The sequence below is a fragment of the Danio rerio genome, chromosome 16, assembly GCF_049306965.1.
Source record: "Danio rerio strain Tuebingen ecotype United States chromosome 16, GRCz12tu, whole genome shotgun sequence".
Taxonomy (NCBI): Eukaryota; Metazoa; Chordata; class Actinopteri; order Cypriniformes; family Danionidae; genus Danio; species Danio rerio.
In genome coordinates, this window is record NC_133191.1 from 18887611 (window position 1) to 18914501 (window position 26891).

Consider the following 26891-nt stretch of genomic DNA (forward strand, 5'->3'; position numbering starts at 1 on the left):
TTGCAAGTGAAAATCTATGTCTATGACTGAGTTTGCATTACTGCTTATTTTGACCTCTGCTGGCTCTGAAAAGCTCATTTTCAACGTTCAATTCAGAATGTGATAAAACCAGTTCCAGCCACTAAAAAGCATTATGTTTTTGTTTTAGACAACATTTCATGCACTGTTAAACATGTTAAAGCAAGTTGCAAGTGAAAATCTATGTCTCTGACTGAGTTTGCATTACTGCTTATTTTGACCTCTGCTGGCTCTGAAAAGCTCATTTTCAACGTTCAATTCAGAATATGATAAAACCAGTTCCAGCCACTAAAAAGCATTTTCTTTTTGTTTTAGACAACATTTCATGCACTGTTAAACATGTTAAAGCAAGTTGCAAGTGAAAATCTTTGTCTCTGACTGAGTTTGCATTACTGCTTATTTTGACCTCTGCTGGCTCTGAAAAGCTCATTTTCAACGTTCAATTCAGAATGTGATAAAACCAGTTCCAGCCACTAAAAAGCATTTTCTTTTTGTTTTAGACAACATTTCATGCACTGTTAAATATGTTAAAGCAAGTTGCAAGTGAAAATCTTTGTCTCTGACTGAGTTTGCATTACTGCTTATTTTGACCTCTGCTGGCTCTGAAAAGCTCATTTTCAACGTTCAATTCAGAATGTGATAAAACCAGTTCCAGCCACTAAAAAGCATTTTCTTTTTGTTTTAGACAACATTTCATGCACTGTTAAACATGTTAAAGCAAGTTGCAAGTGAAAATCTATGTCTATGACTGAGTTTGCATTACTGCTTATTTTGACCTCTGCTGGCTCTGAAAAGCTCATTTTCAACGTTCAATTCAGAATGTGATAAAACCAGTTCCAGCCACTAAAAAGCATTATGTTTTTGTTTTAGACAACATTTCATGCACTGTTAAACATGTTAAAGCAAGTTGCAAGTGAAAATCTATGTCTCTGACTGAGTTTGCATTACTGCTTATTTTGACCTCTGCTGGCTCTGAAAAGCTCATTTTCAACGTTCAATTCAGAATGTGATAAAACCAGTTCCAGCCACTAAAATGCATTATTCTTTTTGTTTAAGATAACATTTCATGCACTGTTAAACATGTTAAAGCAAGTTGCAAGTGAAAATCTATGTCTCTGACTGAGTTTGCATTACTGCTTATTTTGACCTCTGCTGGCTCTGAAAAGCTCATTTTCAACGTTCAATTCAGAATATGATAAAACCAGTTCCAGCCACTAAAAAGCATTTTCTTTTTGTTTTAGACAACATTTCATGCACTGTTAAACATGTTAAAGCAAGTTGCAAGTGAAAATCTTTGTCTCTGACTGAGTTTGCATTACTGCTTATTTTGACCTCTGCTGGCTCTGAAAAGCTCATTTTCAACGTTCAATTCAGAATGTGATAAAACCAGTTCCAGCCACTAAAAAGCATTTTCTTTTTGTTTTAGACAACATTTCATGCACTGTTAAATATGTTTAAGAAAGTTGCAAGTGAAAATCTATGTCTCTGACTGAGTTTGCATTACTGCTTATTTTGACCTCTGCTGGCTCTGAAAAGCTCATTTTCAACGTCCATCACAGAATGTGATAAAACCAGATCCAGCTACTAAAATGCATCATTCTTTTTGTTTTAGACAACATTTCATGCACTGTTAAATATGTTAAAGCAAGTTGCAAGTGAAAATCTTTGTCTCTGACTGAGTTTGCATTACTGCTTATTTTGACCTCTGCTGGCTCTGAAAAGCTCATTTTCAACGTTCAATTCAGAATGTGATAAAACCAGTTCCAGCCACTAAAAAGCATTATGTTTTTGTTTTAGACAACATTTCATGCACTGTTAAACATGTTAAAGCAAGTTGCAAGTGAAAATCTATGTCTATGACTGAGTTTGCATTACTGCTTATTTTGACCTCTGCTGGCTCTGAAAAGCTCATTTTCAACGTTCAATTCAGAATGTGATAAAACCAGTTCCAGCCACTAAAAAGCATTATTCTTTTTGTTTTAGACAACATTTCATGCACTGTTAAACATGTTAAAGCAAGTTGCAAGTGAAAATCTATGTCTATGACTGAGTTTGCATTACTGCTTATTTTGACCTCTGCTGGCTCTGAAAAGCTCATTTTCAACGTTGAATTCAGAAAGTGATAAAACCAGATCCAGCCACTAAAATGCATTATTCTTTTTGTTTTAGATAACATTTCATGCACTGTTAAACATGATAAAGCAAGTTGCAAGTGAAAATCTATGTCTATGACTGAGTTTGCATTACTGCTTATTTTGACCTCTGCTGGCTCTGAAAAGCTTATTTTCAACGTTCAATTCAGAATGTGATAAAACCAGTTCCAGCCACTAAAAAGCATTTTCTTTTTGTTTTAGACAACATTTCATGCACTGTTAAACATGTTAAAGCAAGTTGCAAGTGAAAATCTATGTCTATGACTGAGTTTGCATTACTGCTTATTTTGACCTCTGCTGGCTCTGAAAAGCTCATTTTCAACGTTCAATTCAGAATGTGATAAAACCAGTTCCAGCCACTAAAAAGCATTATGTTTTTGTTTTAGACAACATTTCATGCACTGTTAAACATGTTAAAGCAAGTTGCAAGTGAAAATCTATGTCTCTGACTGAGTTTGCATTACTGCTTATTTTGACCTCTGCTGGCTCTGAAAAGCTCATTTTCAACGTTCAATTCAGAATGTGATAAAACCAGTTCCAGCCACTAAAAAGCATTATCTTTTTGTTTTAGACAACATTTCATGCACTGTTAAATATGTTTAAGAAAGTTGCAAGTGAAAATCTATGTCTATGACTGAGTTTGCATTACTGCTTATTTTGACCTCTGCTGGCTCTGAAAAGCTCATTTTCAACGTTCAATTCAGAATGTGATAAAACCAGTTCCAGCCACTAAAAAGCATTTTCTTTTTGTTTTAGACAACATTTCATGCACTGTTAAATATGTTAAAGCAAGTTGCAAGTGAAAATCTTTGTCTCTGACTGAGTTTGCATTACTGCTTATTTTGACCTCTGCTGGCTCTGAAAAGCTCATTTTCAACGTTCAATTCAGAATGTGATAAAACCAGTTCCAGCCACTAAAAAGCATTTTCTTTTTGTTTTAGACAACATTTCATGCACTGTTAAACATGTTAAAGCAAGTTGCAAGTGAAAATCTATGTCTATGACTGAGTTTGCATTACTGCTTATTTTGACCTCTGCTGGCTCTGAAAAGCTCATTTTCAACGTTCAATTCAGAATGTGATAAAACCAGTTCCAGCCACTAAAAAGCATTATGTTTTTGTTTTAGACAACATTTCATGCACTGTTAAATATGTTACAGCAAGTTGCAAGTGAAAATCTATGTCTATGACTGAGTTTGCATTACTGCTTATTTTGACCTCTGCTGGCTGAGAACAGCTCAGTTTCAACGTTGAATTCAGAAAGTGATAAAACCAGATCCAGCCACTAAAATGCATTATTCTTTTTGTTTTAGATAACATTTCATGCACTGTTAAACATGTTAAAGCAAGTTGCAAGTGAAAATCTATGTCTATGACTGAGTTTGCATTACTGCTTATTTTGACCTCTGCTGGCTCTGAAAAGCTCATTTTCAACGTTCAATTCAGAATGTGATAAAACCAGTTCCAGCCACTAAAAAGCATTTTCTTTTTGTTTTAGACAACATTTCATGCACTGTTAAACATGTTAAAGCAAGTTGCAAGTGAAAATCTATGTCTATGACTGAGTTTGCATTACTGCTTATTTTGACCTCTGCTGGCTCTGAAAAGCTCATTTTCAACGTTCAATTCAGAATGTGATAAAACCAGTTCCAGCCACTAAAAAGCATTATGTTTTTGTTTTAGACAACATTTCATGCACTGTTAAACATGTTAAAGCAAGTTGCAAGTGAAAATCTATGTCTCTGACTGAGTTTGCATTACTGCTTATTTTGACCTCTGCTGGCTCTGAAAAGCTCATTTTCAACGTTCAATTCAGAATGTGATAAAACCAGTTCCAGCCACTAAAAAGCATTTTCTTTTTGTTTTAGACAACATTTCATGCACTGTTAAATATGTTAAAGCAAGTTGCAAGTGAAAATCTTTGTCTCTGACTGAGTTTGCATTACTGCTTATTTTGACCTCTGCTGGCTCTGAAAAGCTCATTTTCAACGTTCAATTCAGAATGTGATAAAACCAGTTCCAGCCACTAAAAAGCATTTTCTTTTTGTTTTAGACAACATTTCATGCACTGTTAAACATGTTAAAGCAAGTTGCAAGTGAAAATCTTTGTCTCTGACTGAGTTTGCATTACTGCTTATTTTGACCTCTGCTGGCTCTGAAAAGCTCATTTTCAACGTTCAATTCAGAATGTGATAAAACTAGTTCCAGCCACTAAAAAGCATTATGTTTTTGTTTTAGACAACATTTCATGCACTGTTAAACATGTTAAAGCAAGTTGCAAGTGAAAATCTATGTCTCTGACTGAGTTTGCATTACTGCTTATTTTGACCTCTGCTGGCTCTGAAAAGCTCATTTTCAACGTTCAATTCAGAATGTGATAAAACCAGTTCCAGCCACTAAAATGCATTATTCTTTTTGTTTAAGATAACATTTCATGCACTGTTAAACATGTTAAAGCAAGTTGCAAGTGAAAATCTATGTCTCTGACTGAGTTTGCATTACTGCTTATTTTGACCTCTGCTGGCTCTGAAAAGCTCATTTTCAACGTTCAATTCAGAATATGATAAAACCAGTTCCAGCCACTAAAAAGCATTTTCTTTTTGTTTTAGACAACATTTCATGCACTGTTAAACATGTTAAAGCAAGTTGCAAGTGAAAATCTTTGTCTCTGACTGAGTTTGCATTACTGCTTATTTTGACCTCTGCTGGCTCTGAAAAGCTCATTTTCAACGTTCAATTCAGAATGTGATAAAACCAGTTCCAGCCACTAAAAAGCATTTTCTTTTTGTTTTAGACAACATTTCATGCACTGTTAAATATGTTTAAGAAAGTTGCAAGTGAAAATCTATGTCTCTGACTGAGTTTGCATTACTGCTTATTTTGACCTCTGCTGGCTCTGAAAAGCTCATTTTCAACGTTCAATTCAGAATATGATAAAACCAGTTCCAGCCACTAAAAAGCATTTTCTTTTTGTTTTAGACAACATTTCATGCACTGTTAAACATGTTAAAGCAAGTTGCAAGTGAAAATCTATGTCTATGACTGAGTTTGCATTACTGCTTATTTTGACCTCTGCTGGCTCTGAAAAGCTCATTTTCAACGTTCAATTCAGAATGTGATAAAACCAGTTCCAGCCACTAAAAAGCATTATGTTTTTGTTTTAGACAACATTTCATGCACTGTTAAATATGTTACAGCAAGTTGCAAGTGAAAATCTATGTCTATGACTGAGTTTGCATTAGTGCTTATTTTGACCTCTGCTGGCTGAGAACAGCTCATTTTCAACGTTGAATTCAGAAAGTGATAAAACCAGATCCAGCCACTAAAATGCATTATTCTTTTTGTTTTAGATAACATTTCATGCACTGTTAAACATGTTAAAGCAAGTTGCAAGTGAAAATCTATGTCTATGACTGAGTTTGCATTACTGCTTATTTTGACCTCTGCTGGCTCTGAAAAGCTCATTTTCAACGTTCAATTCAGAATGTGATAAAACCAGTTCCAGCCACTAAAAAGCATTTTCTTTTTGTTTTAGACAACATTTCATGCACTGTTAAACATGTTAAAGCAAGTTGCAAGTGAAAATCTTTGTCTCTGACTGAGTTTGCATTACTGCTTATTTTGACCTCTGCTGGCTCTGAAAAGCTCATTTTCAACGTTCAATTCAGAATGTGATAAAACCAGTTCCAGCCACTAAAAAGCATTTTCTTTTTGTTTTAGACAACATTTCATGCACTGTTAAACATGTTAAAGCAAGTTGCAAGTGAAAATCTATGTCTCTGACTGAGTTTGCATTACTGCTTATTTTGACCTCTGCTGGCTCTGAAAAGCTCATTTTCAACGTTCAATTCAGAATGTGATAAAACCAGTTCCAGCCACTAAAAAGCATTATCTTTTTGTTTTAGACAACATTTCATGCACTGTTAAATATGTTTAAGAAAGTTGCAAGTGAAAATCTATGTCTATGACTGAGTTTGCATTACTGCTTATTTTGACCTCTGCTGGCTCTGAAAAGCTCATTTTCAACGTTCAATTCAGAATGTGATAAAACCAGTTCCAGCCACTAAAAAGCATTATCTTTTTGTTTTAGACAACATTTCATGCACTGTTAAATATGTTTAAGAAAGTTGCAAGTGAAAATCTATGTCTATGACTGAGTTTGCATTACTGCTTATTTTGACCTCTGCTGGCTCTGAAAAGCTCATTTTCAACGTTCAATTCAGAATGTGATAAAACCAGTTCCAGCCACTAAAAAGCATTTTCTTTTTGTTTTAGACAACATTTCATGCACTGTTAAATATGTTAAAGCAAGTTGCAAGTGAAAATCTTTGTCTCTGACTGAGTTTGCATTACTGCTTATTTTGACCTCTGCTGGCTCTGAAAAGCTCATTTTCAACGTTCAATTCAGAATGTGATAAAACCAGTTCCAGCCACTAAAAAGCATTTTCTTTTTGTTTTAGACAACATTTCATGCACTGTTAAACATGTTAAAGCAAGTTGCAAGTGAAAATCTTTGTCTCTGACTGAGTTTGCATTACTGCTTATTTTGACCTCTGCTGGCTCTGAAAAGCTCATTTTCAACGTTCAATTCAGAATGTGATAAAACCAGTTCCAGCCACTAAAAAGCATTATGTTTTTGTTTTAGACAACATTTCATGCACTGTTAAACATGTTAAAGCAAGTTGCAAGTGAAAATCTATGTCTCTGACTGAGTTTGCATTACTGCTTATTTTGACCTCTGCTGGCTCTGAAAAGCTCATTTTCAACGTTCAATTCAGAATGTGATAAAACCAGTTCCAGCCACTAAAATGCATTATTCTTTTTGTTTAAGATAACATTTCATGCACTGTTAAACATGTTAAAGCAAGTTGCAAGTGAAAATCTATGTCTCTGACTGAGTTTGCATTACTGCTTATTTTGACCTCTGCTGGCTCTGAAAAGCTCATTTTCAACGTTCAATTCAGAATATGATAAAACCAGTTCCAGCCACTAAAAAGCATTTTCTTTTTGTTTTAGACAACATTTCATGCACTGTTAAACATGTTAAAGCAAGTTGCAAGTGAAAATCTATGTCTATGACTGAGTTTGCATTACTGCTTATTTTGACCTCTGCTGGCTCTGAAAAGCTCATTTTCAACGTTCAATTCAGAATGTGATAAAACCAGTTCCAGCCACTAAAAAGCATTATGTTTTTGTTTTAGACAACATTTCATGCACTGTTAAACATGTTAAAGCAAGTTGCAAGTGAAAATCTATGTCTCTGACTGAGTTTGCATTACTGCTTATTTTGACCTCTGCTGGCTCTGAAAAGCTCATTTTCAACGTTCAATTCAGAATGTGATAAAACCAGTTCCAGCCACTAAAAAGCATTATCTTTTTGTTTTAGACAACATTTCATGCACTGTTAAATATGTTTAAGAAAGTTGCAAGTGAAAATCTATGTCTATGACTGAGTTTGCATTACTGCTTATTTTGACCTCTGCTGGCTCTGAAAAGCTCATTTTCAACGTTCAATTCAGAATGTGATAAAACCAGTTCCAGCCACTAAAAAGCATTTTCTTTTTGTTTTAGACAACATTTCATGCACTGTTAAATATGTTAAAGCAAGTTGCAAGTGAAAATCTTTGTCTCTGACTGAGTTTGCATTACTGCTTATTTTGACCTCTGCTGGCTCTGAAAAGCTCATTTTCAACGTTCAATTCAGAATGTGATAAAACCAGTTCCAGCCACTAAAAAGCATTTTCTTTTTGTTTTAGACAACATTTCATGCACTGTTAAACATGTTAAAACAAGTTGCAAGTGAAAATCTATGTCTATGACTGAGTTTGCATTACTGCTTATTTTGACCTCTGCTGGCTCTGAAAAGCTCATTTTCAACGTTCAATTCAGAATGTGATAAATCCAGTTCCAGCCACTAAAAAGCATTTTCTTTTTGTTTTAGACAACATTTCATGCACAGTTAAACATGTTAAAGCAAGTTGCAAGTGAAAATCTATGTCTATGACTGAGTTTGCATTACTGCTTATTTTGACCTCTGCTGGCTCTGAAAAGCTCATTTTCAACGTTCAATTCAGAATGTGATAAAACCAGTTCCAGCCACTAAAATGCATTATTCTTTTTGTTTTAGATAACATTTCATGCACTGTTAAACATGTTAAAGCAAGTTGCAAGTGAAAATCTATGTCTATGACTGAGTTTGCATTACTGCTTATTTTGACCTCTGCTGGCTCTGAAAAGCTCATTTTCAACGTTCAATTCAGAATGTGATAAAACCAGTTCCAGCCACTAAAAAGCATTTTCTTTTTGTTTTAGACAACATTTCATGCACTGTTAAACATGTTAAAGCAAGTTGCAAGTGAAAATCTTTGTCTCTGACTGAGTTTGCATTACTGCTTATTTTGACCTCTGCTGGCTCTGAAAAGCTCATTTTCAACGTTCAATTCAGAATGTGATAAAACCAGTTCCAGCCACTAAAAAGCATTTTCTTTTTGTTTTAGACAACATTTCATGCACTGTTAAACATGTTAAAGCAAGTTGCAAGTGAAAATCTATGTCTCTGACTGAGTTTGCATTACTGCTTATTTTGACCTCTGCTGGCTCTGAAAAGCTCATTTTCAACGTTCAATTCAGAATGTGATAAAACCAGTTCCAGCCACTAAAAAGCATTATCTTTTTGTTTTAGACAACATTTCATGCACTGTTAAATATGTTTAAGAAAGTTGCAAGTGAAAATCTATGTCTATGACTGAGTTTGCATTACTGCTTATTTTGACCTCTGCTGGCTCTGAAAAGCTCATTTTCAACGTTCAATTCAGAATGTGATAAAACCAGTTCCAGCCACTAAAAAGCATTTTCTTTTTGTTTAAGACAACATTTCATGCACTGTTAAATATGTTAAAGCAAGTTGCAAGTGAAAATCTTTGTCTCTGACTGAGTTTGCATTACTGCTTATTTTGACCTCTGCTGGCTCTGAAAAGCTCATTTTCAACGTTCAATTCAGAATGTGATAAAACCAGATCCAGCCACTAAAATGCATTATTCTTTTTGTTTTAGATAACATTTCATGCACTGTTAAACATGTTAAAGCAAGTTGCAAGTGAAAATCTATGTCTATGACTGAGTTTGCATTACTGCTTATTTTGACCTCTGCTGGCTCTGAAAAGCTCATTTTCAACGTTCAATTCAGAATGTGATAAATCCAGTTCCAGCCACTAAAAAGCATTTTCTTTTTGTTTTAGACAACATTTCATGCACAGTTAAACATGTTAAAGCAAGTTGCAAGTGAAAATCTATGTCTATGACTGAGTTTGCATTACTGCTTATTTTGACCTCTGCTGGCTCTGAAAAGCTCATTTTCAACGTTCAATTCAGAATGTGATAAAACCAGTTCCAGCCACTAAAATGCATTATTCTTTTTGTTTTAGATAACATTTCATGCACTGTTAAACATGTTAAAGCAAGTTGCAAGTGAAAATCTATGTCTATGACTGAGTTTGCATTACTGCTTATTTTGACCTCTGCTGGCTCTGAAAAGCTCATTTTCAACGTTCAATTCAGAATGTGATAAAACCAGTTCCAGCCACTAAAAAGCATTTTCTTTTTGTTTTAGACAACATTTCATGCACTGTTAAACATGTTAAAGCAAGTTGCAAGTGAAAATCTTTGTCTCTGACTGAGTTTGCATTACTGCTTATTTTGACCTCTGCTGGCTCTGAAAAGCTCATTTTCAACGTTCAATTCAGAATGTGATAAAACCAGTTCCAGCCACTAAAAAGCATTTTCTTTTTGTTTTAGACAACATTTCATGCACTGTTAAACATGTTAAAGCAAGTTGCAAGTGAAAATCTATGTCTCTGACTGAGTTTGCATTACTGCTTATTTTGACCTCTGCTGGCTCTGAAAAGCTCATTTTCAACGTTCAATTCAGAATGTGATAAAACCAGTTCCAGCCACTAAAAAGCATTATCTTTTTGTTTTAGACAACATTGCATGCACTGTTAAATATGTTTAAGAAAGTTGCAAGTGAAAATCTATGTCTATGACTGAGTTTGCATTACTGCTTATTTTGACCTCTGCTGGCTCTGAAAAGCTCATTTTCAACGTTCAATTCAGAATGTGATAAAACCAGTTCCAGCCACTAAAAAGCATTTTCTTTTTGTTTAAGACAACATTTCATGCACTGTTAAATATGTTAAAGCAAGTTGCAAGTGAAAATCTTTGTCTCTGACTGAGTTTGCATTACTGCTTATTTTGACCTCTGCTGGCTCTGAAAAGCTCATTTTCAACGTTCAATTCAGAATGTGATAAAACCAGTTCCAGCCACTAAAAAGCATTTTCTTTTTGTTTTAGACAACATTTCATGCACTGTTAAACATGTTAAAGCAAGTTGCAAGTGAAAATCTTTGTCTCTGACTGAGTTTGCATTACTGCTTATTTTGACCTCTGCTGGCTCTGAAAAGCTCATTTTCAACGTTCAATTCAGAATGTGATAAAACCAGTTCCAGCCACTAAAAAGCATTTTCTTTTTGTTTTAGACAACATTTCATGCACTGTTAAATATGTTAAAGCAAGTTGCAAGTAAAAATCTTTGTCTCTGACTGAGTTTGCATTACTGCTTATTTTGACCTCTGCTGGCTCTGAAAAGCTCATTTTCAACGTTCAATTCAGAATGTGATAAAACCAGTTCCAGCCACTAAAATGCATTATTCTTTTTGTTTAAGATAACATTTCATGCACTGTTAAACATGTTAAAGCAAGTTGCAAGTGAAAATCTATGTCTCTGACTGAGTTTGCATTACTGCTTATTTTGACCTCTGCTGGCTCTGAAAAGCTCATTTTCAACGTTCAATTCAGAATATGATAAAACCAGTTCCAGCCACTAAAAAGCATTTTCTTTTTGTTTTAGACAACATTTCATGCACTGTTAAACATGTTAAAGCAAGTTGCAAGTGAAAATCTTTGTCTCTGACTGAGTTTGCATTACTGCTTATTTTGACCTCTGCTGGCTCTGAAAAGCTCATTTTCAACGTTCAATTCAGAATGTGATAAAACCAGTTCCAGCCACTAAAAAGCATTTTCTTTTTGTTTTAGACAACATTTCATGCACTGTTAAATATGTTTAAGAAAGTTGCAAGTGAAAATCTATGTCTCTGACTGAGTTTGCATTACTGCTTATTTTGACCTCTGCTGGCTCTGAAAAGCTCATTTTCAACGTCCATCACAGAATGTGATAAAACCAGATCCAGCTACTAAAATGCATCATTCTTTTTGTTTTAGACAACATTTCATGCACTGTTAAATATGTTAAAGCAAGTTGCAAGTGAAAATCTATGTCTATGACTGAGTTTGCATTACTGCTTATTTTGACCTCTGCTGGCTCTGAAAAGCTCATTTTAAACGTTCAATTCAGAATGTGATAAAACCAGTTCCAGCCACTAAAAAGCATTTTCTTTTTGTTTTAGACAACATTTCATGCACTGTTAAACATGTTAAAGCAAGTTGCAAGTGAAAATCTATGTCTATGACTGAGTTTGCATTACTGCTTATTTTGACCTCTGCTGGCTCTGAAAAGCTCATTTTCAACGTTCAATTCAGAATGTGATAAAACCAGTTCCAGCCACTAAAAAGCATTATGTTTTTGTTTTAGACAACATTTCATGCACTGTTAAATATGTTACAGCAAGTTGCAAGTGAAAATCTATGTCTATGACTGAGTTTGCATTACTGCTTATTTTGACCTCTGCTGGCTGAGAACAGCTCATTTTCAACGTTGAATTCAGAAAGTGATAAAACCAGATCCAGCCACTAAAATGCATTATTCTTTTTGTTTTAGATAACATTTCATGCACTGTTAAACATGTTAAAGCAAGTTGCAAGTGAAAATCTATGTCTATGACTGAGTTTGCATTACTGCTTATTTTGACCTCTGCTGGCTCTGAAAAGCTCATTTTCAACGTTCAATTCAGAATGTGATAAAACCAGTTCCAGCCACTAAAAAGCATTTTCTTTTTGTTTTAGACAACATTTCATGCACTGTTAAACATGTTAAAGCAAGTTGCAAGTGAAAATCTATGTCTATGACTGAGTTTGCATTACTGCTTATTTTGACCTCTGCTGGCTCTGAAAAGCTCATTTTCAACGTTCAATTCAGAATGTGATAAAACCAGTTCCAGCCACTAAAAAGCATTATGTTTTTGTTTTAGACAACATTTCATGCACTGTTAAACATGTTAAAGCAAGTTGCAAGTGAAAATCTATGTCTCTGACTGAGTTTGCATTACTGCTTATTTTGACCTCTGCTGGCTCTGAAAAGCTCATTTTCAACGTTCAATTCAGAATGTGATAAAACCAGTTCCAGCCACTAAAAAGCATTATCTTTTTGTTTTAGACAACATTTCATGCACTGTTAAATATGTTTAAGAAAGTTGCAAGTGAAAATCTATGTCTATGACTGAGTTTGCATTACTGCTTATTTTGACCTCTGCTGGCTCTGAAAAGCTCATTTTCAACGTTCAATTCAGAATGTGATAAAACCAGTTCCAGCCACTAAAAAGCATTTTCTTTTTGTTTTAGACAACATTTCATGCACTGTTAAATATGTTAAAGCAAGTTGCAAGTGAAAATCTTTGTCTCTGACTGAGTTTGCATTACTGCTTATTTTGACCTCTGCTGGCTCTGAAAAGCTCATTTTCAACGTTCAATTCAGAATGTGATAAAACCAGTTCCAGCCACTAAAAAGCATTTTCTTTTTGTTTTAGACAACATTTCATGCACTGTTAAACATGTTAAAGCAAGTTGCAAGTGAAAATCTATGTCTATGACTGAGTTTGCATTACTGCTTATTTTGACCTCTGCTGGCTCTGAAAAGCTCATTTTCAACGTTCAATTCAGAATGTGATAAAACCAGTTCCAGCCACTAAAAAGCATTATGTTTTTGTTTTAGACAACATTTCATGCACTGTTAAATATGTTACAGCAAGTTGCAAGTGAAAATCTATGTCTATGACTGAGTTTGCATTACTGCTTATTTTGACCTCTGCTGGCTGAGAACAGCTCATTTTCAACGTTGAATTCAGAAAGTGATAAAACCAGATCCAGCCACTAAAATGCATTATTCTTTTTGTTTTAGATAACATTTCATGCACTGTTAAACATGTTAAAGCAAGTTGCAAGTGAAAATCTATGTCTATGACTGAGTTTGCATTACTGCTTATTTTGACCTCTGCTGGCTCTGAAAAGCTCATTTTCAACGTTCAATTCAGAATGTGATAAAACCAGTTCCAGCCACTAAAAAGCATTTTCTTTTTGTTTTAGACAACATTTCATGCACTGTTAAACATGTTAAAGCAAGTTGCAAGTGAAAATCTTTGTCTCTGACTGAGTTTGCATTACTGCTTATTTTGACCTCTGCTGGCTCTGAAAAGCTCATTTTCAACGTTCAATTCAGAATGTGATAAAACCAGTTCCAGCCACTAAAAAGCATTTTCTTTTTGTTTTAGACAACATTTCATGCACTGTTAAACATGTTAAAGCAAGTTGCAAGTAAAAATCTATGTCTCTGACTGAGTTTGCATTACTGCTTATTTTGACCTCTGCTGGCTCTGAAAAGCTCATTTTCAACGTTCAATTCAGAATGTGATAAAACCAGTTCCAGCCACTAAAAAGCATTATCTTTTTGTTTTAGACAACATTTCATGCACTGTTAAATATGTTTAAGAAAGTTGCAAGTGAAAATCTATGTCTATGACTGAGTTTGCATTACTGCTTATTTTGACCTCTGCTGGCTCTGAAAAGCTCATTTTCAACGTTCAATTCAGAATGTGATAAAACCAGTTCCAGCCACTAAAAAGCATTTTCTTTTTGTTTTAGACAACATTTCATGCACTGTTAAATATGTTAAAGCAAGTTGCAAGTGAAAATCTTTGTCTCTGACTGAGTTTGCATTACTGCTTATTTTGACCTCTGCTGGCTCTGAAAAGCTCATTTTCAACGTTCAATTCAGAATGTGATAAAACCAGTTCCAGCCACTAAAAAGCATTTTCTTTTTGTTTTAGACAACATTTCATGCACTGTTAAACATGTTAAAGCAAGTTGCAAGTGAAAATCTTTGTCTCTGACTGAGTTTGCATTACTGCTTATTTTGACCTCTGCTGGCTCTGAAAAGCTCATTTTCAACGTTCAATTCAGAATGTGATAAAACCAGTTCCAGCCACTAAAAAGCATTATGTTTTTGTTTTAGACAACATTTCATGCACTGTTAAACATGTTAAAGCAAGTTGCAAGTGAAAATCTATGTCTCTGACTGAGTTTGCATTACTGCTTATTTTGACCTCTGCTGGCTCTGAAAAGCTCATTTTCAACGTTCAATTCAGAATGTGATAAAACCAGTTCCAGCCACTAAAATGCATTATTCTTTTTGTTTAAGATAACATTTCATGCACTGTTAAACATGTTAAAGCAAGTTGCAAGTGAAAATCTATGTCTCTGACTGAGTTTGCATTACTGCTTATTTTGACCTCTGCTGGCTCTGAAAAGCTCATTTTCAACGTTCAATTCAGAATATGATAAAACCAGTTCCAGCCACTAAAAAGCATTTTCTTTTTGTTTTAGACAACATTTCATGCACTGTTAAACATGTTAAAGCAAGTTGCAAGTGAAAATCTTTGTCTCTGACTGAGTTTGCATTACTGCTTATTTTGACCTCTGCTGGCTCTGAAAAGCTCATTTTCAACGTTCAATTCAGAATGTGATAAAACCAGTTCCAGCCACTAAAAAGCATTTTCTTTTTGTTTTAGACAACATTTCATGCACTGTTAAATATGTTTAAGAAAGTTGCAAGTGAAAATCTATGTCTCTGACTGAGTTTGCATTACTGCTTATTTTGACCTCTGCTGGCTCTGAAAAGCTCATTTTCAACGTTCAATTCAGAATATGATAAAACCAGTTCCAGCCACTAAAAAGCATTTTCTTTTTGTTTTAGACAACATTTCATGCACTGTTAAACATGTTAAAGCAAGTTGCAAGTGAAAATCTATGTCTATGACTGAGTTTGCATTACTGCTTATTTTGACCTCTGCTGGCTCTGAAAAGCTCATTTTCAACGTTCAATTCAGAATGTGATAAAACCAGTTCCAGCCACTAAAAAGCATTATGTTTTTGTTTTAGACAACATTTCATGCACTGTTAAATATGTTACAGCAAGTTGCAAGTGAAAATCTAAGTCTATGACTGAGTTTGCATTACTGCTTATTTTGACCTCTGCTGGCTGAGAACAGCTCATTTTCAACGTTGAATTCAGAAAGTGATAAAACCAGATCCAGCCACTAAAATGCATTATTCTTTTTGTTTTAGATAACATTTCATGCACTGTTAAACATGTTAAAGCAAGTTGCAAGTGAAAATCTATGTCTATGACTGAGTTTGCATTACTGCTTATTTTGACCTCTGCTGGCTCTGAAAAGCTCATTTTCAACGTTCAATTCAGAATGTGATAAAACCAGTTCCAGCCACTAAAAAGCATTTTCTTTTTGTTTTAGACAACATTTCATGCACTGTTAAATATGTTAAAGCAAGTTGCAAGTGAAAATCTTTGTCTCTGACTGAGTTTGCATTACTGCTTATTTTGACCTCTGCTGGCTCTGAAAAGCTCATTTTCAACGTTCAATTCAGAATGTGATAAAACAAGTTCCAGCCACTAAAAAGCATTTTCTTTTTGTTTTAGACAACATTTCATGCACTGTTAAACATGTTAAAGCAAGTTGCAAGTGAAAATCTTTGTCTCTGACTGAGTTTGCATTACTGCTTATTTTGACCTCTGCTGGCTCTGAAAAGCTCATTTTCAACGTTCAATTCAGAATGTGATAAAACCAGTTCCAGCCACTAAAAAGCATTTTCTTTTTGTTTTAGACAACATTTCATGCACTGTTAAACATGTTAAAGCAAGTTGCAAGTGAAAATCTATGTCTCTGACTGAGTTTGCATTACTGCTTATTTTGACCTCTGCTGGCTCTGAAAAGCTCATTTTCAACGTTCAATTCAGAATGTGATAAAACCAGTTCCAGCCACTAAAATGCATTATTCTTTTTGTTTAAGATAACATTTCATGCACTGTTAAACATGTTAAAGCAAGTTGCAAGTGAAAATCTATGTCTCTGACTGAGTTTGCATTACTGCTTATTTTGACCTCTGCTGGCTCTGAAAAGCTCATTTTCAACGTTCAATTCAGAATATGATAAAACCAGTTCCAGCCACTAAAAAGCATTTTCTTTTTGTTTTAGACAACATTTCATGCACTGTTAAACATGTTAAAGCAAGTTGCAAGTGAAAATCTTTGTCTCTGACTGAGTTTGCATTACTGCTTATTTTGACCTCTGCTGGCTCTGAAAAGCTCATTTTCAACGTTCAATTCAGAATGTGATAAAACCAGTTCCAGCCACTAAAAAGCATTATGTTTTTGTTTTAGACAACATTTCATGCACTGTTAAACATGTTAAAGCAAGTTGCAAGTGAAAATCTATGTCTCTGACTGAGTTTGCATTACTGCTTATTTTGACCTCTGCTGGCTCTGAAAAGCTCATTTTCAACGTTCAATTCAGAATGTGATAAAACCAGTTCCAGCCACTAAAATGCATTATTCTTTTTGTTTAAGATAACATTTCATGCACTGTTAAACATGATAAAGCAAGTTGCAAGTGAAAATCTATGTCTATGACTGAGTTTGCATTACTGCTTATTTTGACCTCTGCTGACTCTGAAAAGCTTATTTTCAACGTTCAATTCAGAATGTGATAAAACCAGTTCCAGCCACTAAAAAGCATTTTCTTTTTGTTTTAGACAACATTTCATGCACTGTTAAACATGTTAAAGCAAGTTGCAAGTGAAAATCTATGTCTATGACTGAGTTTGCATTACTGCTTATTTTGACCTCTGCTGGCTCTGAAAAGCTCATTTTCAACGTTCAATTCAGAATGTGATAAAACCAGTTCCAGCCACTAAAAAGCATTATGTTTTTGTTTTAGACAACATTTCATGCACTGTTAAACATGTTAAAGCAAGTTGCAAGTGAAAATCTATGTCTCTGACTGAGTTTGCATTACTGCTTATTTTGACCTCTGCTGGCTCTGAAAAGCTCATTTTCAACGTTCAATTCAGAATGTGATAAAACCAGTTCCAGCCACTAAAAAGCATTATCTTTTTGTTTTAGACAACATTTCATGCACTGTTAAATATGTTTAAGAAAGTTGCAAGTGAAAATCTATGTCTATGACTGAGTTTGCATTACTGCTTATTTTGACCTCTGCTGGCTCTGAAAAGCTCATTTTCAACGTTCAATTCAGAATGTGATAAAACCAGTTCCAGCCACTAAAAAGCATTTTCTTTTTGTTTTAGACAACATTTCATGCACTGTTAAATATGTTAAAGCAAGTTGCAAGTGAAAATCTTTGTCTCTGACTGAGTTTGCATTACTGCTTATTTTGACCTCTGCTGGCTCTGAAAAGCTCATTTTCAACGTTCAATTCAGAATGTGATAAAACCAGTTCCAGCCACTAAAAAGCATTTTCTTTTTGTTTTAGACAACATTTCATGCACTGTTAAACATGTTAAAGCAAGTTGCAAGTGAAAATCTATGTCTATGACTGAGTTTGCATTACTGCTTATTTTGACCTCTGCTGGCTCTGAAAAGCTCATTTTCAACGTTCAATTCAGAATGTGATAAAACCAGTTCCAGCCACTAAAAAGCATTATGTTTTTGTTTTAGACAACATTTCATGCACTGTTAAATATGTTACAGCAAGTTGCAAGTGAAAATCTATGTCTATGACTGAGTTTGCATTACTGCTTATTTTGACCTCTGCTGGCTGAGAACAGCTCATTTTCAACGTTGAATTCAGAAAGTGATAAAACCAGATCCAGCCACTAAAATGCATTATTCTTTTTGTTTTAGATAACATTTCATGCACTGTTAAACATGTTAAAGCAAGTTGCAAGTGAAAATCTATGTCTCTGACTGAGTTTGCATTACTGCTTATTTTGACCTCTGCTGGCTCTGAAAAGCTCATTTTCAACGTTCAATTCAGAATGTGATAAAACCAGTTCCAGCCACTAAAAAGCATTATCTTTTTGTTTTAGACAACATTTCATGCACTGTTAAATATGTTTAAGAAAGTTGCAAGTGAAAATCTATGTCTATGACTGAGTTTGCATTACTGCTTATTTTGACCTCTGCTGGCTCTGAAAAGCTCATTTTCAACGTTCAATTCAGAATGTGATAAAACCAGTTCCAGCCACTAAAAAGCATTTTCTTTTTGTTTTAGACAACATTTCATGCACTGTTAAATATGTTAAAGCAAGTTGCAAGTGAAAATCTTTGTCTCTGACTGAGTTTGCATTACTGCTTATTTTGACCTCTGCTGGCTCTGAAAAGCTCATTTTCAACGTTCAATTCAGAATGTGATAAAACCAGTTCCAGCCACTAAAAAGCATTTTCTTTTTGTTTTAGACAACATTTCATGCACTGTTAAACATGTTAAAGCAAGTTGCAAGTGAAAATCTTTGTCTCTGACTGAGTTTGCATTACTGCTTATTTTGACCTCTGCTGGCTCTGAAAAGCTCATTTTCAACGTTCAATTCAGAATGTGATAAAACCAGTTCCAGCCACTAAAAAGCATTATGTTTTTGTTTTAGACAACATTTCATGCACTGTTAAACATGTTAAAGCAAGTTGCAAGTGAAAATCTATGTCTCTGACTGAGTTTGCATTACTGCTTATTTTGACCTCTGCTGGCTCTGAAAAGCTCATTTTCAACGTTCAATTCAGAATGTGATAAAACCAGTTCCAGCCACTAAAATGCATTATTCTTTTTGTTTAAGATAACATTTCATGCACTGTTAAACATGTTAAAGCAAGTTGCAAGTGAAAATCTATGTCTCTGACTGAGTTTGCATTACTGCTTATTTTGACCTCTGCTGGCTCTGAAAAGCTCATTTTCAACGTTCAATTCAGAATATGATAAAACCAGTTCCAGCCACTAAAAAGCATTTTCTTTTTGTTTTAGACAACATTTCATGCACTGTTAAACATGTTAAAGCAAGTTGCAAGTGAAAATCTTTGTCTCTGACTGAGTTTGCATTACTGCTTATTTTGACCTCTGCTGGCTCTGAAAAGCTCATTTTCAACGTTCAATTCAGAATGTGATAAAACCAGTTCCAGCCACTAAAAAGCATTTTCTTTTTGTTTTAGACAACATTTCATGCACTGTTAAATATGTTTAAGAAAGTTGCAAGTGAAAATCTATGTCTCTGACTGAGTTTGCATTACTGCTTATTTTGACCTCTGCTGGCTCTGAAAAGCTCATTTTCAACGTTCAATTCAGAATATGATAAAACCAGTTCCAGCCACTAAAAAGCATTTTCTTTTTGTTTTAGACAACATTTCATGCACTGTTAAACATGTTAAAGCAAGTTGCAAGTGAAAATCTATGTCTATGACTGAGTTTGCATTACTGCTTATTTTGACCTCTGCTGGCTCTGAAAAGCTCATTTTCAACGTTCAATTCAGAATGTGATAAAACCAGTTCCAGCCACTAAAAAGCATTATGTTTTTGTTTTAGACAACATTTCATGCACTGTTAAATATGTTACAGCAAGTTGCAAGTGAAAATCTAAGTCTATGACTGAGTTTGCATTACTGCTTATTTTGACCTCTGCTGGCTGAGAACAGCTCATTTTCAACGTTGAATTCAGAAAGTGATAAAACCAGATCCAGCCACTAAAATGCATTATTCTTTTTGTTTTAGATAACATTTCATGCACTGTTAAACATGTTAAAGCAAGTTGCAAGTGAAAATCTATGTCTATGACTGAGTTTGCATTACTGCTTATTTTGACCTCTGCTGGCTCTGAAAAGCTCATTTTCAACGTTCAATTCAGAATGTGATAAAACCAGTTCCAGCCACTAAAAAGCATTTTCTTTTTGTTTTAGACAACATTTCATGCACTGTTAAATATGTTAAAGCAAGTTGCAAGTGAAAATCTTTGTCTCTGACTGAGTTTGCATTACTGCTTATTTTGACCTCTGCTGGCTCTGAAAAGCTCATTTTCAACGTTCAATTCAGAATGTGATAAAACAAGTTCCAGCCACTAAAAAGCATTTTCTTTTTGTTTTAGACAACATTTCATGCACTGTTAAACATGTTAAAGCAAGTTGCAAGTGAAAATCTTTGTCTCTGACTGAGTTTGCATTACTGCTTATTTTGACCTCTGCTGGCTCTGAAAAGCTCATTTTCAACGTTCAATTCAGAATGTGATAAAACCAGTTCCAGCCACTAAAAAGCATTTTCTTTTTGTTTTAGACAACATTTCATGCACTGTTAAACATGTTAAAGCAAGTTGCAAGTGAAAATCTATGTCTCTGACTGAGTTTGCATTACTGCTTATTTTGACCTCTGCTGGCTCTGAAAAGCTCATTTTCAACGTTCAATTCAGAATGTGATAAAACCAGTTCCAGCCACTAAAATGCATTATTCTTTTTGTTTAAGATAACATTTCATGCACTGTTAAACATGTTAAAGCAAGTTGCAAGTGAAAATCTATGTCTCTGACTGAGTTTGCATTACTGCTTATTTTGACCTCTGCTGGCTCTGAAAAGCTCATTTTCAACGTTCAATTCAGAATATGATAAAACCAGTTCCAGCCACTAAAAAGCATTTTCTTTTTGTTTTAGACAACATTTCATGCACTGTTAAACATGTTAAAGCAAGTTGCAAGTGAAAATCTTTGTCTCTGACTGAGTTTGCATTACTGCTTATTTTGACCTCTGCTGGCTCTGAAAAGCTCATTTTCAACGTTCAATTCAGAATGTGATAAAACCAGTTCCAGCCACTAAAAAGCATTATGTTTTTGTTTTAGACAACATTTCATGCACTGTTAAACATGTTAAAGCAAGTTGCAAGTGAAAATCTATGTCTCTGACTGAGTTTGCATTACTGCTTATTTTGACCTCTGCTGGCTCTGAAAAGCTCATTTTCAACGTTCAATTCAGAATGTGATAAAACCAGTTCCAGCCACTAAAATGCATTATTCTTTTTGTTTAAGATAACATTTCATGCACTGTTAAACATGATAAAGCAAGTTGCAAGTGAAAATCTATGTCTATGACTGAGTTTGCATTACTGCTTATTTTGACCTCTGCTGACTCTGAAAAGCTTATTTTCAACGTTCAATTCAGAATGTGATAAAACCAGTTCCAGCCACTAAAAAGCATTTTCTTTTTGTTTTAGACAACATTTCATGCACTGTTAAACATGTTAAAGCAAGTTGCAAGTGAAAATCTATGTCTATGACTGAGTTTGCATTACTGCTTATTTTGACCTCTGCTGGCTCTGAAAAGCTCATTTTCAACGTTCAATTCAGAATGTGATAAAACCAGTTCCAGCCACTAAAAAGCATTATGTTTTTGTTTTAGACAACATTTCATGCACTGTTAAACATGTTAAAGCAAGTTGCAAGTGAAAATCTATGTCTCTGACTGAGTTTGCATTACTGCTTATTTTGACCTCTGCTGGCTCTGAAAAGCTCATTTTCAACGTTCAATTCAGAATGTGATAAAACCAGTTCCAGCCACTAAAAAGCATTATCTTTTTGTTTTAGACAACATTTCATGCACTGTTAAATATGTTTAAGAAAGTTGCAAGTGAAAATCTATGTCTATGACTGAGTTTGCATTACTGCTTATTTTGACCTCTGCTGGCTCTGAAAAGCTCATTTTCAACGTTCAATTCAGAATGTGATAAAACCAGTTCCAGCCACTAAAAAGCATTTTCTTTTTGTTTTAGACAACATTTCATGCACTGTTAAATATGTTAAAGCAAGTTGCAAGTGAAAATCTTTGTCTCTGACTGAGTTTGCATTACTGCTTATTTTGACCTCTGCTGGCTCTGAAAAGCTCATTTTCAACGTTCAATTCAGAATGTGATAAAACCAGTTCCAGCCACTAAAAAGCATTTTCTTTTTGTTTTAGACAACATTTCATGCACTGTTAAACATGTTAAAGCAAGTTGCAAGTGAAAATCTATGTCTATGACTGAGTTTGCATTACTGCTTATTTTGACCTCTGCTGGCTCTGAAAAGCTCATTTTCAACGTTCAATTCAGAATGTGATAAAACCAGTTCCAGCCACTAAAAAGCATTATGTTTTTGTTTTAGACAACATTTCATGCACTGTTAAATATGTTACAGCAAGTTGCAAGTGAAAATCTATGTCTATGACTGAGTTTGCATTACTGCTTATTTTGACCTCTGCTGGCTGAGAACAGCTCATTTTCAACGTTGAATTCAGAAAGTGATAAAACCAGATCCAGCCACTAAAATGCATTATTCTTTTTGTTTTAGATAACATTTCATGCACTGTTAAACATGTTAAAGCAAGTTGCAAGTGAAAATCTATGTCTATGACTGAGTTTGCATTACTGCTTATTTTGACCTCTGCTGGCTCTGAAAAGCTCATTTTCAACGTTCAATTCAGAATGTGATAAAACCAGTTCCAGCCACTAAAAAGCATTTTCTTTTTGTTTTAGACAACATTTCATGCACTGTTAAACATGTTAAAGCAAGTTGCAAGTGAAAATCTATGTCTATGACTGAGTTTGCATTACTGCTTATTTTGACCTCTGCTGGCTCTGAAAAGCTCATTTTCAACGTTCAATTCAGAATGTGATAAAACCAGTTCCAGCCACTAAAAAGCATTATGTTTTTGTTTTAGACAACATTTCATGCACTGTTAAACATGTTAAAGCAAGTTGCAAGTGAAAATCTATGTCTCTGACTGAGTTTGCATTACTGCTTATTTTGACCTCTGCTGGCTCTGAAAAGCTCATTTTCAACGTTCAATTCAGAATGTGATAAAACCAGTTCCAGCCACTAAAAAGCATTATGTTTTTGTTTTAGACAACATTTCATGCACTGTTAAACATGTTAAAGCAAGTTGCAAGTGAAAATCTATGTCTCTGACTGAGTTTGCATTACTGCTTATTTTGACCTCTGCTGGCTCTGAAAAGCTCATTTTCAACGTTCAATTCAGAATGTGATAAAACCAGTTCCAGCCACTAAAAAGCATTATCTTTTTGTTTTAGACAACATTTCATGCACTGTTAAATATGTTTAAGAAAGTTGCAAGTGAAAATCTATGTCTATGACTGAGTTTGCATTACTGCTTATTTTGACCTCTGCTGGCTCTGAAAAGCTCATTTTCAACGTTCAATTCAGAATGTGATAAAACCAGTTCCAGCCACTAAAAAGCATTTTCTTTTTGTTTTAGACAACATTTCATGCACTGTTAAATATGTTAAAGCAAGTTGCAAGTGAAAATCTTTGTCTCTGACTGAGTTTGCATTACTGCTTATTTTGACCTCTGCTGGCTCTGAAAAGCTCATTTTCAACGTTCAATTCAGAATGTGATAAAACCAGTTCCAGCCACTAAAAAGCATTTTCTTTTTGTTTTAGACAACATTTCATGCACTGTTAAACATGTTAAAGCAAGTTGCAAGTGAAAATCTTTGTCTCTGACTGAGTTTGCATTACTGCTTATTTTGACCTCTGCTGGCTCTGAAAAGCTCATTTTCAACGTTCAATTCAGAATGTGATAAAACCAGTTCCAGCCACTAAAAAGCATTATGTTTTTGTTTTAGACAACATTTCATGCACTGTTAAACATGTTAAAGCAAGTTGCAAGTGAAAATCTATGTCTCTGACTGAGTTTGCATTACTGCTTATTTTGACCTCTGCTGGCTCTGAAAAGCTCATTTTCAACGTTCAATTCAGAATATGATAAAACCAGTTCCAGCCACTAAAAAGCATTTTCTTTTTGTTTTAGACAACATTTCATGCACTGTTAAACATGTTAAAGCAAGTTGCAAGTGAAAATCTTTGTCTCTGACTGAGTTTGCATTACTGCTTATTTTGACCTCTGCTGGCTCTGAAAAGCTCATTTTCAACGTTCAATTCAGAATGTGATAAAACCAGTTCCAGCCACTAAAAAGCATTTTCTTTTTGTTTTAGACAACATTTCATGCACTGTTAAATATGTTTAAGAAAGTTGCAAGTGAAAATCTATGTCTCTGACTGAGTTTGCATTACTGCTTATTTTGACCTCTGCTGGCTCTGAAAAGCTCATTTTCAACGTTCAATTCAGAATATGATAAAACCAGTTCCAGCCACTAAAAAGCATTTTCTTTTTGTTTTAGACAACATTTCATGCACTGTTAAACATGTTAAAGCAAGTTGCAAGTGAAAATCTATGTCTATGACTGAGTTTGCATTACTGCTTATTTTGACCTCTGCTGGCTCTGAAAAGCTCATTTTCAACGTTCAATTCAGAATGTGATAAAACCAGTTCCAGCCACTAAAAAGCATTATGTTTTTGTTTTAGACAACATTTCATGCACTGTTAAATATGTTACAGCAAGTTGCAAGTGAAAATCTAAGTCTATGACTGAGTTTGCATTACTGCTTATTTTGACCTCTGCTGGCTGAGAACAGCTCATTTTCAACGTTGAATTCAGAAAGTGATAAAACCAGATCCAGCCACTAAAATGCATTATTCTTTTTGTTTTAGATAACATTTCATGCACTGTTAAACATGTTAAAGCAAGTTGCAAGTGAAAATCTATGTCTATGACTGAGTTTGCATTACTGCTTATTTTGACCTCTGCTGGCTCTGAAAAGCTCATTTTCAACGTTCAATTCAGAATGTGATAAAACCAGTTCCAGCCACTAAAAAGCATTTTCTTTTTGTTTTAGACAACATTTCATGCACTGTTAAACATGTTAAAGCAAGTTGCAAGTGAAAATCTTTGTCTCTGACTGAGTTTGCATTACTGCTTATTTTGACCTCTGCTGGCTCTGAAAAGCTCATTTTCAACGTTCAATTCAGAATGTGATAAAACCAGTTCCAGCCACTAAAAAGCATTTTCTTTTTGTTTTAGACAACATTTCATGCACTGTTAAATATGTTAAAGCAAGTTGCAAGTGAAAATCTTTGTCTCTGACTGAGTTTGCATTACTGCTTATTTTGACCTCTGCTGGCTCTGAAAAGCTCATTTTCAACGTTCAATTCAGAATGTGATAAAACCAGTTCCAGCCACTAAAAAGCATTTTCTTTTTGTTTTAGACAACATTTCATGCACTGTTAAACATGTTAAAGCAAGTTGCAAGTGAAAATCTTTGTCTCTGACTGAGTTTGCATTACTGCTTATTTTGACCTCTGCTGGCTCTGAAAAGCTCATTTTCAACGTTCAATTCAGAATGTGATAAAACCAGTTCCAGCCACTAAAAAGCATTATGTTTTTGTTTTAGACAACATTTCATGCACTGTTAAACATGTTAAAGCAAGTTGCAAGTGAAAATCTATGTCTCTGACTGAGTTTGCATTACTGCTTATTTTGACCTCTGCTGGCTCTGAAAAGCTCATTTTCAACGTTCAATTCAGAATGTGATAAAACCAGTTCCAGCCACTAAAATGCATTATTCTTTTTGTTTAAGATAACATTTCATGCACTGTTAAACATGTTAAAGCAAGTTGCAAGTGAAAATCTATGTCTCTGACTGAGTTTGCATTACTGCTTATTTTGACCTCTGCTGGCTCTGAAAAGCTCATTTTCAACGTTCAATTCAGAATATGATAAAACCAGTTCCAGCCACTAAAAAGCATTTTCTTTTTGTTTTAGACAACATTTCATGCACTGTTAAACATGTTAAAGCAAGTTGCAAGTGAAAATCTTTGTCTCTGACTGAGTTTGCATTACTGCTTATTTTGACCTCTGCTGGCTCTGAAAAGCTCATTTTCAACGTTCAATTCAGAATGTGATAAAACCAGTTCCAGCCACTAAAAAGCATTTTCTTTTTGTTTTAGACAACATTTCATGCACTGTTAAATATGTTAAAGCAAGTTGCAAGTGAAAATCTTTGTCTCTGACTGAGTTTGCATTACTGCTTATTTTGACCTCTGCTGGCTCTGAAAAGCTCATTTTCAACGTTCAATTCAGAATGTGATAAAACCAGTTCCAGCCACTAAAAAGCATTTTCTTTTTGTTTTAGACAACATTTCATGCACTGTTAAACATGTTAAAGCAAGTTGCAAGTGAAAATCTATGTCTCTGACTGAGTTTGCATTACTGCTTATTTTGACCTCTGCTGGCTCTGAAAAGCTCATTTTCAACGTTCAATTCAGAATGTGATAAAACCAGTTCCAGCCACTAAAAAGCATTATGTTTTTGTTTTAGACAACATTTCATGCACTGTTAAACATGTTAAAGCAAGTTGCAAGTGAAAATCTATGTCTCTGACTGAGTTTGCATTACTGCTTATTTTGACCTCTGCTGGCTCTGAAAAGCTCATTTTCAACGTTCAATTCAGAATGTGATAAAACCAGTTCCAGCCACTAAAATGCATTATTCTTTTTGTTTAAGATAACATTTCATGCACTGTTAAACATGTTAAAGCAAGTTGCAAGTGAAAATCTTTGTCTCTGACTGAGTTTGCATTACTGCTTATTTTGACCTCTGCTGGCTCTGAAAAGCTCATTTTCAACGTTCAATTCAGAATATGATAAAACCAGTTCCAGCCACTAAAAAGCATTTTCTTTTTGTTTTAGACAACATTTCATGCACTGTTAAACATGTTAAAGCAAGTTGCAAGTGAAAATCTTTGTCTCTGACTGAGTTTGCAT